Genomic DNA, 11,228 nt, shown 5'->3' with positions numbered 1-11,228 from the left:
AAGAACCACTGGTATAAACTAATACTATATACTATATTTGTTCTTACTTGTTTATGGGTTCAATAACAATAAATGTGGTTAGTTTGAAAGCAGTTCTGTAACTCCAATTGTCCTTACTTATTTGTTCAAAGCTACACAAAACCTATTTTTGGTGTATATCTATTTTGGAGTTGTAGCTCCCCCTGTAGAAAAATGCACCAGCCGCCACTGATTTCCACAATCCCTTCCGTATTACTCAAACATCATTCATTTATTTTACTTGTCTCTCTTCCTCATCCTGTTCACATGATCACATGGGACTATATGTGTGAAAGCACCCTTAGTGTTGTATTAGGATGTTTCAGTGATCGGTTGCTACCATCTTGAGAGAGCAAAGGTGCGCATTTAGCTGTGGGGTGGGGCACGCGGCGGGGGGTGCAGAGTGTTTACGACAGTGACATAACCAGAGGGACCTTTAGTTAGTTCTGCTTTAAGAAGAAGGAATAAAACAATAACAATGTTGAAGATTTTAGGTTTCTTTTTCTTAACTTTGATGTTGAAGTTGTTTTTCTAAAAGATGCTGCCCCGTGCCCAGCGTGAGGTGCAGGTGAGGCAGCAAGCTATCTGACATGTTGCGTACGTGCACTGGGTCAACGCTACTGAGAGAGAGACAGCTAGACAAAGCTAGTCATGAGTTTCCCTCATGAAGCAGATTATCTGAGGACACAAACTAATTAAAATGTTCTTTCAATGTCTGCTGCCCCTGAAGCAGCACCTCAAGCATCAAAGTCAAAAATTGAAATTTAAACAGATGATAAAACAAAGTTGTCTCTACCTTTTTTTTTGTCTCGTTTTAACCTCATAGCCGGACTGCTAGACCAAGTTAGACAAGCTTTATTCATTTTACAATTTTAAATCCAGTTGCAGCTCATTACTATGGGGTGCCAAGTGTAACATTTAGTATGAAAGTTGTAGTTAACACATTTTCATTATTTATTTCACTTTTCTCATATTTAGCACATTTTCCTACATTTAACACAACATTTAACCACATATATAGAGGTAAAAAAAAAAAGCATTAAATCTAAACATTTAAATCTAAATGGTATTTGTTATATCTAAATGTCAAATCTATAGCTAAATTTTAAATATAAATCTAAATGTTATATGTTATATCTAAATGTTAAATCTAAGTCTAAATGTAAAATCTTATATATAAATGTTAAATGTTAAATCTAAATCTAAATGTTAAATGTTAAATCAATCAATCAATCAATCAATCTTTTATTTGTATAGCGCCAAATCACAACCAATGGTATCTCAAGACACTTTACAGTAGAGCAGTCTTTAGGACGGACTCTTCATTTTATGGATACACACATACTGTATGCATATATACGTATATACACATACATATGTATCCCACACCCAACATGAATTCATCATGGCGGCAAGGAAAAACTTCTGTTAAGCAGCAGGAACCTTGTGTGGATCCCATTCCTATGATGAACAGCCATCCACGTTATGCTGTGTTGTGTAAATCTAAATGTTATATATCATATCTAAATGCTTAATATTATATCTAAATGTTAAATGTCAAACCTAAATGTTAAATGTTAAATCTAAATCTAAATGTTAAATCTAAATCAAAATGTCGAACTTAAATGTTTCGCACATATGATAATTGACCCCGCCCCTTGTAACGTCAACCAATACACAAGCAGAGACACACACAGCCGATCCCACCCACCTCTTCACACTTCACCGATGCCTGCCTGGGTGATTATGGCTGGTTCTCTCCGTGCGGTGGAGATCGAGCGTGCTGTCATGGCAGGTGGATGAGCTGCCCTTCACATTACACTCCCGCAACACAACAGTGCAACACAGTTGCAGTTACACTTGGCATCCCATACTTTACATTTGTTTAAAAAGTCCAATCAAATTCCACAATAACTAGTGTTTTCATACCACTTGAATTCACGATGAAATGAGCAGCCTCTGTGATTTGCAACCAGAAGATCTATTTATTCTTGTCTTGTTCTTCATTCCCTCAAACTCAAGGACCGGGGGCCAAATCTGGCCCTTTAGAGCATCAAATTTGGCCCGCTTGAGAAAGTAAAAACAATAGAAAAAACATGAATTACCAGCTGGTTGTAGATATCTCAGCCCCTCCAAAAACAAAAATTCAAATAAAATCCCCAATATCACATGACAGCAGTATTTTTTTTTGTATTTCAAATTGTTGAAAGAACTCTTAATTTTTTCAAAATCCTTGTAATTTTCTTCATTTAAGTGAAGTTCCTGAAAGGACTGATGTACTCACATACTTTATCATTTATATATCATGTATACATAGAAGTGCAAACCAGGGCACATTAAAGCTGAATTTGCTCTTTTTCCCTCACAAAATATGTCAAACTGGTCCGTATTTGGCCCCTGAACTAAAATGAGTTTCACACCCCGCCTCATATTAAACTCTAGTTATTTTCTAAAGGTTGTGCTTGAGTCAGGAATATGGAAGCCCAAAAGACTCCTAATTAAATAAATAAAAACAACATTACAAAATAAATACTATTTTGATAAATAACAGACAATATATAATATGGCCATTAAATTGTTAAGTAAGAGTTTTATTATTCTTAGATATCTAATAATTATTATTTATATATATATATATAATTACTGTATATATTTTATAATAATTATTTTAACAATGTCATGCTTTTTTTTTTTTTTTTAAAGACAATGAAATAAAAAGGCCATTTTGGAAAAGGACATTATGAAATAAAAAATGACTTTGTAAAAAAAAAAAAAATTATAAAATCTTGACGTTAATAAAATAATCATTATGAAATACTTAATTATAACAAAAAATAATTATTAGATATTAAAGAATAATAAAACGTATTTCATAGTAATATCATCTTATTTAATAATTTAATGGCCATATTATATATTTGTCTGTTATTTATCAAAATGGTATTTATTTCAATATATTTTTATTTATTTAATTATGAATCTTTTGGACTTCCATACAGGTAAAGTTCTAAAATTATAAAGTTATAAGAAAGTTCTTAAGTTCTTAATGACCCCCAGGTAGGGTATTGGTATTTAGTAGTGTTACGGATGACTTATTGTAATAAACTAAGTATATTTCCTTAATTACTTACATGCCATTAGTGAACAATAAAGGCTCAAGTACTTTATTGACAAGACTTAGAAATCAGAAGAGAAGGTGTAGTGTATATTATCTGGACTATGAACCAGGTCTTGAGGACAGAGATTTTGATTTAAAGTTGTGAAATTGCTACTATTGCTGCAATCATTTGCTGAAAAAAACAGCAGCAGTGCCTTTAACATCCACAGACAGGGTAATGTGATATTCATCCATGATCATAGGTTTTACAATAGGGTTATAATGTGGTGTAAACTGTCTGATGGTGCGCTGTCGTACCTTGAATGTGTGTGAGATCTACTGTGGTTGACGAGACAAACAATAGGGAGCCAGATTGGCAGCAGGGGTTTTCTACTCATTCAAGTCCATTATGTTGTATTCACTGATAGTGATTCATTTGCAATATTACAGTCTTGAAATGTTAAAAGCAGAAACGACTGCTTCAAAGGGATAATCACTAGATAATGTATAATTTCAAACCATCAGACTCCTGCCCTGTGCCCCCCACCTCGATAAGATAAGAATGTCTTGGTCTTTGAACTTCTTTATGTAAAAGTAAACCTACACTACAGTGGCGGCCATGAACACAGAGCAGTTATGTATTATAAGCTGTCTTATATGTGGGTGGCCACTCTCTCACATAACCTATTTTTAAATGTAGCATCCTGTTTAATTTTCCAGTACAGGCAGGCTGTGTGCCAATGTAAAATGCTGACTGTAAAATTAAATACAAACACCTTGGAGGTACATGAATGCCCACATTGAGCCGAAGACGTGCACCGTAATCATGTTGTTCATAAACATGATATTAAGCATTAACCAGCTGAGTCCAAACCCAGTTAAAACCTGCTGAGATATCATTAAAATACAGACGTTTCTTAGAAACCAAAAATAAAAATGTTTTGCAACTGAACACTGAACAATCCACCATCTTTAGGGTTTCTTTCCTGATGTACCTTTCATGACACGAGACTGTCTTGTATTTAGTGCTATTTAGATAAAAGTGAGTTCAATTATTTGGACATTTTTAACCCAAGTTTTATGCAATTTTGAAAAAAAAAAATAAATGTTTTTATGAAATTGAATAACCACATGCCATCAACCAACAAGTTGTTTCCTGTCCTTTGACCCTCCTTCTTTCTTACCAATACTTTGGTCAACAGTAGACTTTAAATTTTTAATTTCAGCAGTTTTTGAAGTAACGTAAAGTTCTGAGTGAATTTTCTTTCAGATTTCTGCTTCAGTAAATGCCGTCTAAAACCTGCCTCATGTTTGGTTTTATATTTTCAGCCAAATAAATGTAGTTATAACGCTAACTAAAGCTATATCTTAAGGTTACCAGAAGAAGTCATTTTCATTAGCTCATTGTGTCAGTTTGAAAGCAGAGAGATGGCCTAATGGTTGGTTTGAACCCCACCGTGGGTCATGGCTATGGGTCCTTGGGCAAGGCCCTTAACTGCTGCTGCAGCTGGGAAAGGAAAGGAAAGAAGAAGCTTGTACCAGGTTTGAAAAACACAATTTTACATTTGAGTAATACAAATTATTGAATTGGAAAAACTGAAAACTTTAAGCTGACTTGCCATCATTTTAAGTTGGACTAAAACAAAAGATTCCCTGCGACCCTGAAAAAGAAGCAGGTGGGTGGGAAAATGGATGGATGGACAATGCAAAAGATTGATTTGAGAACAATTAAATTATTAAATCTATGTCAATTGAATGAATTGTGTTAATCCAACCCATTACCTTAATTTCAAAGAACATAACTCATTTAAGTGTCACCAATGTAAACAATTAAAATACTTTTCTTTTTTCAGTGTAGAACAGTCCAGATGAAGAGTTAAGATGATAAAATATTGATCAATGGCCACAGCTCTGCTGGTGTTTCTTGTAAAAAAAAATTCATTCTGAATAAATTTTGTGATATTTTCCAAAATTGGGATTTTTATTCACGTACTTATTACATAAAGCTAGAACTCTGAATAAAGGCAGAATTTTACACCCTTTTCCCTCCAATTGTTACACTAGCTCATCTACTTAATAATCTTGTTCCCATCTGACAAGCAAAGCCTCCCCATGGTCCATTGAAAAGAGCAGGATTGAATGAAGCTGAAATACAAAAAAGAAGGCAAGGGAAGCATTAACATTGTGATATTTTATTATAGAATTTGTTCTTTATGATGAAACTACTGCTGTAACAATACAGAACTGATTTTAGACTGGATCATGGAGGTACAAATAATAAAGAGTGCAGATTTTGGGAAAAAAATTGTCTAGAGCCGAGAAGAAAAAGTGTGAAAAGCAACTGAGTGCATATCTGATTCTGTGCGTTGTGCATGTTGGGTAGTGGAGCGTGGGCAAACCCACAAAGGATTCACTTCATGCTTCCGGAAAATTGAACTTCTTTATTTCAACTGTGTGAATAAGCTGCGGGGGAGTTTAGCAGCTTGATGCTGAGCGGATGATGCAGTAAACAGGCTGAGGGAGTGATCAATGCATAGTGGATGGGTCACTCGTGCATCATTCACAGTTTTTGTTGCTACATTTGTAATATTTAAACACTATCGAATTATCTTTGGAAAAGTTAGAATGACAAACAAAAAGTTTTAATTAAGAGATGATGTGCCAGTTTATCAACAGGCCATATGCAGAGTTTGAGATTCTTAGACCATCTCTAGATTCCTGACAACAACGTGTGTACAAAAATGAAAAAAATTATTAGCAACATAATTGATAATATTGCAGTGACGTGCCGTGAGCACTAGGGTAGGGTAGGCAGGGCGTGGCAAATCGAGACCACCAATGTCAACACCAATGACAATTCCATACGTTTCTGCCGGCAATTATCAATTCAATTAAACTTTATTTATATAGCACAATTTACAACAAAGTCATCTCAATGCGCTTATCAAAAGATCAAATTCATAATAAGAAAAACCCCAACAACATGCACATGAACAAGCATTTAGCCATCTATCAAAATCAACATTGTAAAACACCATTAAAGAAACATATTTAATATAGCCTCCATACTCTCCCAACAAGATATATCTCATGACACAGCAACGCATCTGTTGTTTGTGTTGGAAACACAGAAACACAGAGAAAATGACAACAACAACAACAACTCGGAACAGCCTCAGTGAGGCGCATTCACAAAGCCAATCCTTCCTTTCACTGTAGAAAATACCAACAATGTTCTGACGTTTCCTTTGCTGAAGGTCTGGTAGCTCAGGTGTTGGTCTCCCATCTTTTAAAAGCTGTCATTTTTCCTCAAAAGAAAGTTTCTTTATCGTCTCTAGCGCTGTCATCCTGCATGTAGTGTTATTCCGCCCACTAGCTAGAGAACGTAGCAGCAGCGGCCACGCTTTATCAATTCACTAATGCACTGTGAACTTACGTATAGCATTTAGCATAGCGCGATTATGTCCAAAGGCAGCGTAGAGAGCCCCCTTTTTACGTAAATGGTTTTCATCTTAAGGAACTGACTGCGCATGTGCAAACACATATAAACACGCTATGAAAATAGAGGCAGAGCAGCAATGTGCTTTTGGGAGGGGGTGTGGCCTCCTCCTGCCTTACAGAGGAGTGAGACTGTGCAGCGTCTCTGCTGTACCAGGAAATAGCGATGTTTAGTCATTTGGGCTATGAAAAGCATAAAATGCTGACACTTTCAAACTTATAGGTACTGTAGGCTATCGGAAATTGAAAAATAAATAGTTTATAATTATATTAAAATTAAAACAAATAATCAAAATATCAATTCACCCTTGGGTAGGCACTGCCTACCTTGCCTACCCTGACTGCACGTCACTGTCTAATGTTAACTACAAAAATTTGCGTCGACGCATCATTTAATGTTGTAAATTCATTATTGCTGCAGTACCATACGTGAACTGCAGGGCTCAGTGTTGCATCACCATTTACATTGCCAACAAGAACTGTGCAACTGAAGAAGAAAAGTTTGGGACCATTTCACTGCAAGTGTATACTAAACACCTGAGGTAGAACTAACATTTGTGACATGAAACTAACAGTAATATGTTGGAATCAAAGCAGCAGCAAACTATCTTATGAAAAAAACATTATTGGACACATAGGATGCTGTATAGGCTTCAGTTCATCTTGGATAAAGTCACACACCCTCTCTATGACACACTGGCCCAGCAGAGGAGCACCTTCAGCGCGAGACTCCTCTTACCCAGATGCGCCACTGAGCGCCACAGAAAATCATTCCTGCCTGTGGTCAGTAAACTCTATAACGCTTCCCTAAGATAGTCAGACACCCCCCCTACTGTAACCTGACTCAAACACGTAATTTTGCTGTTTTTGCACTTAATTAAACTGTACAGTTGACATTTTATATATGTATATCTATATTGTTTTTAATAAATGTGGCTTGTATAATATATATTGCTGGAGCTGTAACAAAAATAATTTCCCCCAGGGGTAATTAAAGTATTTCTGATTCTGATTCTGACAAACAACAAACATTGCAGAAGCAGCTCCTTTATTTCAGCTCTCTCTGAAGACACGTACTTTCCATGACATGTGTCTGACACAGTGGGAGATAAATCTGAAAGACCATAAGCACAACACACCCTCCATTCCCCAGAGTAATGAACCTGTCTCTGGGTAAATCTGACCCCAGTGTAACCTCTTGCAGCAATGATATGGTGCCCATTTGTCCACACCAGGGGATCGGCAGCAGCCGTGAGAGGAGGGGCTCACAACTGATGATGATAGCAGTCGTGCACGCTGGGATGAGGAAAAATGGAGGTCATTGTGTCAGTGTAATCTCACTGGGTGAAAGTATTTGAGAGAGTGTGTGTGTGTGTGTGTGTCATACCATTCGGAGGGAATGGTGAAAGCCCCTACAGAGAGATACATGAGAAGTGACACTCTGATGAAGACACTCCTGATGGCTGGATGGAGCTGGGGAAGCTCATCCTTAAGAAGAAATTCTGAAGGCAAAAGTACTGGAGCCTGTGTCATCAATAATTGATTAGAGATGATCATGTGCAAAATACACTCATATCACACAATGCAGAGATGTTCCCGCAGCTCCCGAGGCCAGTAGCAGCAAAAAAAAAAGGTAAATAAAAAAAAAAAAAATCAAGAAAAAACTATTGATATTACAGTGAATCTGCAGACAACTTTCGGGAAAATAATCCTGTAAAATCTGAACTAAAATGCACAGAAATACGAAAACAGGAGAAACGTCATCACTGTGAATGACAATGTGAAAAAATCTTACATCATTGTATCAAAGTATAGTGACAGCCTCTGTATTACGTTGTAAGCCACATTTTAATTTTAAGCGGTAACTAAACCCTAAAACCACATTTTTTCTGGTGAAAACAAATGTATTTGGTATGATGTAGTGTTCTTTATTGATGTAGTCCAACTCTTGACATTTCATCCATTCATCCTTTTTCTGACCCGTTTGCTCTTTTTTTCAGGGGTGTGGGGGTCTACTGCTTTTTTAAAATGTAAGAGTGTCTGCCCTCTATGGGTTAAAACAACTATTACAATCAAATTTTGCTATTGGCTGAGAATGGTGGTTTGTGACATTTTGGTGGCCTATTATGTCACGAACCATCACTATTGGCCATGCCCCTCCATAAAAACTAACACCTGTGGACTGTGCAATCTATAGTGAGCAGATTTGATGGAGAGAATGGTTAATAGAGAGGTATAATGAGTATTTATAACAGTGTTTTTCAAACTTGGGGTCGCCTGGAGTTTAAATGAGTTCTCCTGAAATGTCAAGTAGTTGAGAAAAAAAATAATTACTGATTATAAATACATTTTGATTTTTTTTTTTCAATTATTATTCTTTTTCAAACGAAAAAAACAATCTTTAACAACTGTATAATCTACTTCCACTTTGTCAAATATAAATTGCTCATCCCAGACTTGTGCAGGTCCCTGGCATCCTTAGACAACTGTCTGGTCTTGGCCATGGTAGACTTTGGAGTCTGACTGTTTAAAGGTGTGGACAGGTGTCTTATATACAGATAACATGTTCAAACAGGTGCCATTAATACAGGTAAAGAGTGGAGCTTCTTCTAAAGAAGTAACAGATCTGTGAGAGCCAGATTTCTTGCTTGTTTGTCGGTGCCACATACTTATTTCACACCATAATTTACAAATAAATTCTTTAAAAACCATACAATGTGATTTCCTGGATTTTTTTTTTCACATTCTGTCTCACAGTCGAAGTGTACTTGTGATGAAAATTACAGACCTCTCATGTTTTTGGCTTTGTGGGGTCCCGATGGAAGATGTTGTTCCCAGGCCCCTATTTTGACAAACTGCAATTGAACGATACCTTAGATCAGTGGTTCCAAAACCGGGGTATGTGTACTCTAGGGGAACACGAGCACATTGCAGGGGATACGTGGACAGATTTAACAAATTATTAAAAACTATTCCGAGTTCCTTTTGAGGCATTTTTCTTTTTTTTTTTTTTTTTTTTTTAAGCAATTTCTCCACAAACTACCAGTACTACTGGATAGGGCTTATTGCGCGGGCAGCATCAAGAAAAGGCAATCTGGCGTGCTCTGGGGTGCTCGGTCGTTGCGCCCGGGTGCCGGTGGGGCAACTTGCAACATCCCCTTGGTGCCCTAGGCGGCTATGGGCGTGGTTGTCGTCCCTGGAGGGGCTGCTCTCTGTGCTGCTTCCGCTCCGAGTCCGTCTGGCCTTGGGTCTTGTCCCTGCTGGCTCTGGGCCCTCCCCTTGGGGGGTTGGGTGCGGGGGTGTGTGTGGGTGGGGGGAGATGCTTGCGGGGGGCCTTGGGATTGGGGGTTGAGGTCGGTGGCGGGATTCGCTGGGTGCTTGGCTCCTTGGGGCTTTCTCGAATGTGTGTGTTGGGGGCTGTGGCAGCTTCTCGGCCTGGGATCTCAGGGGCATCTGGGGAGCTGCTCAGCCGTGGGGGGGTGGCCTGGGGCTCCTTGGCCCCCACTTTTTCTGCTGGCCTGGCTGTATCTGCGGGCACGGGGCGGCTCCTGGGTTTGCAGTAGCGGTTTTTGCACATACACTGGTCTATGATGCACTGGCCTTTGGATGTGGTTTAAAACTCTAGACACGTTGTTCCCAAATACCTGCTTTAGGTATTACCACTCACTCCTCCCCTCTGTGTACAGCCACCACCATTATAGCTAAGCTTCACACTTGTCACCAGACTGGCTTGATTACACAACATAATAAGCACAAAATGTTCTACTACAACTTCACATCTCACTCTCACTGTAAAATAATCCATTCTTCCCCACCCTTTCTATATCCTTCCTTGAGTCTCTCCTCCCTGCGCCCTGCTCCCTTCCTCCTCCCCCTCCCCCTCCACCTAGGTGTTACACTGCTCTCCCTTTTTATATCCTCCCTGTAATAAAATTTTTCTTCCCCTTCCTTAGGGAGGGCTGGTGATGGTCGCATTTAAGCAATAAAATAAATTAATTATTTTCATTGCAATAACAAAACATGCATTGCTGACTATTGCTGATATTAATTGCACTTTGTGTAGTGTTGACCTTTGACAGCATGTGAGGACAAGTGAAAAAAAAACACACACCACAACATGATAACTCTGATCCACATGATTACCAATATAGTTAATGATTACATTCCATTAAAAACATGATTAAAAGTAAAATGAAAAAGTTGGCATAAACAAGTGATCACGCTGCACCCGCGGGTACAGTACAAGCGCAAACCACGCACAAGTGCCACGCAAGCAATGTACGACAGTGGTTGGTGAAGCAATTTTTTAATGTAACCTCGGATTTAGCCAGGATGTAGGGGCGGTAGCAGTTTGGGTTAGGGTTAGGGTGAGGGATAGGATTAGGATGAGGGTTAGGCTTAGTAAAAAAGAAAGGTAAGTATTGCAAAGTTCCAAATCACACAAACGCACGTGTGCCACTCAAGCAATGTGCAACGGTGGCTCGTGAAGAAATTTTTCAATCAAACCTCAAATTTAGCCAGGAAGTGGAGGTGGTAGGGTTAGGGTTAGGGTTACCTTCTCAAAAAGGTTGGAAACCACTGATTTAGTAGGTAGTTAGCATAGCATAGATTGTTC

This window comes from Gouania willdenowi, chromosome 6, assembly GCF_900634775.1.
Source record: "Gouania willdenowi chromosome 6, fGouWil2.1, whole genome shotgun sequence".
NCBI classification, from domain to species: Eukaryota; Metazoa; Chordata; class Actinopteri; order Blenniiformes; family Gobiesocidae; genus Gouania; species Gouania willdenowi.
The sequence above is the reverse complement of the archived record's forward strand: the minus strand, read 5'-3'. Positions refer to the sequence as shown.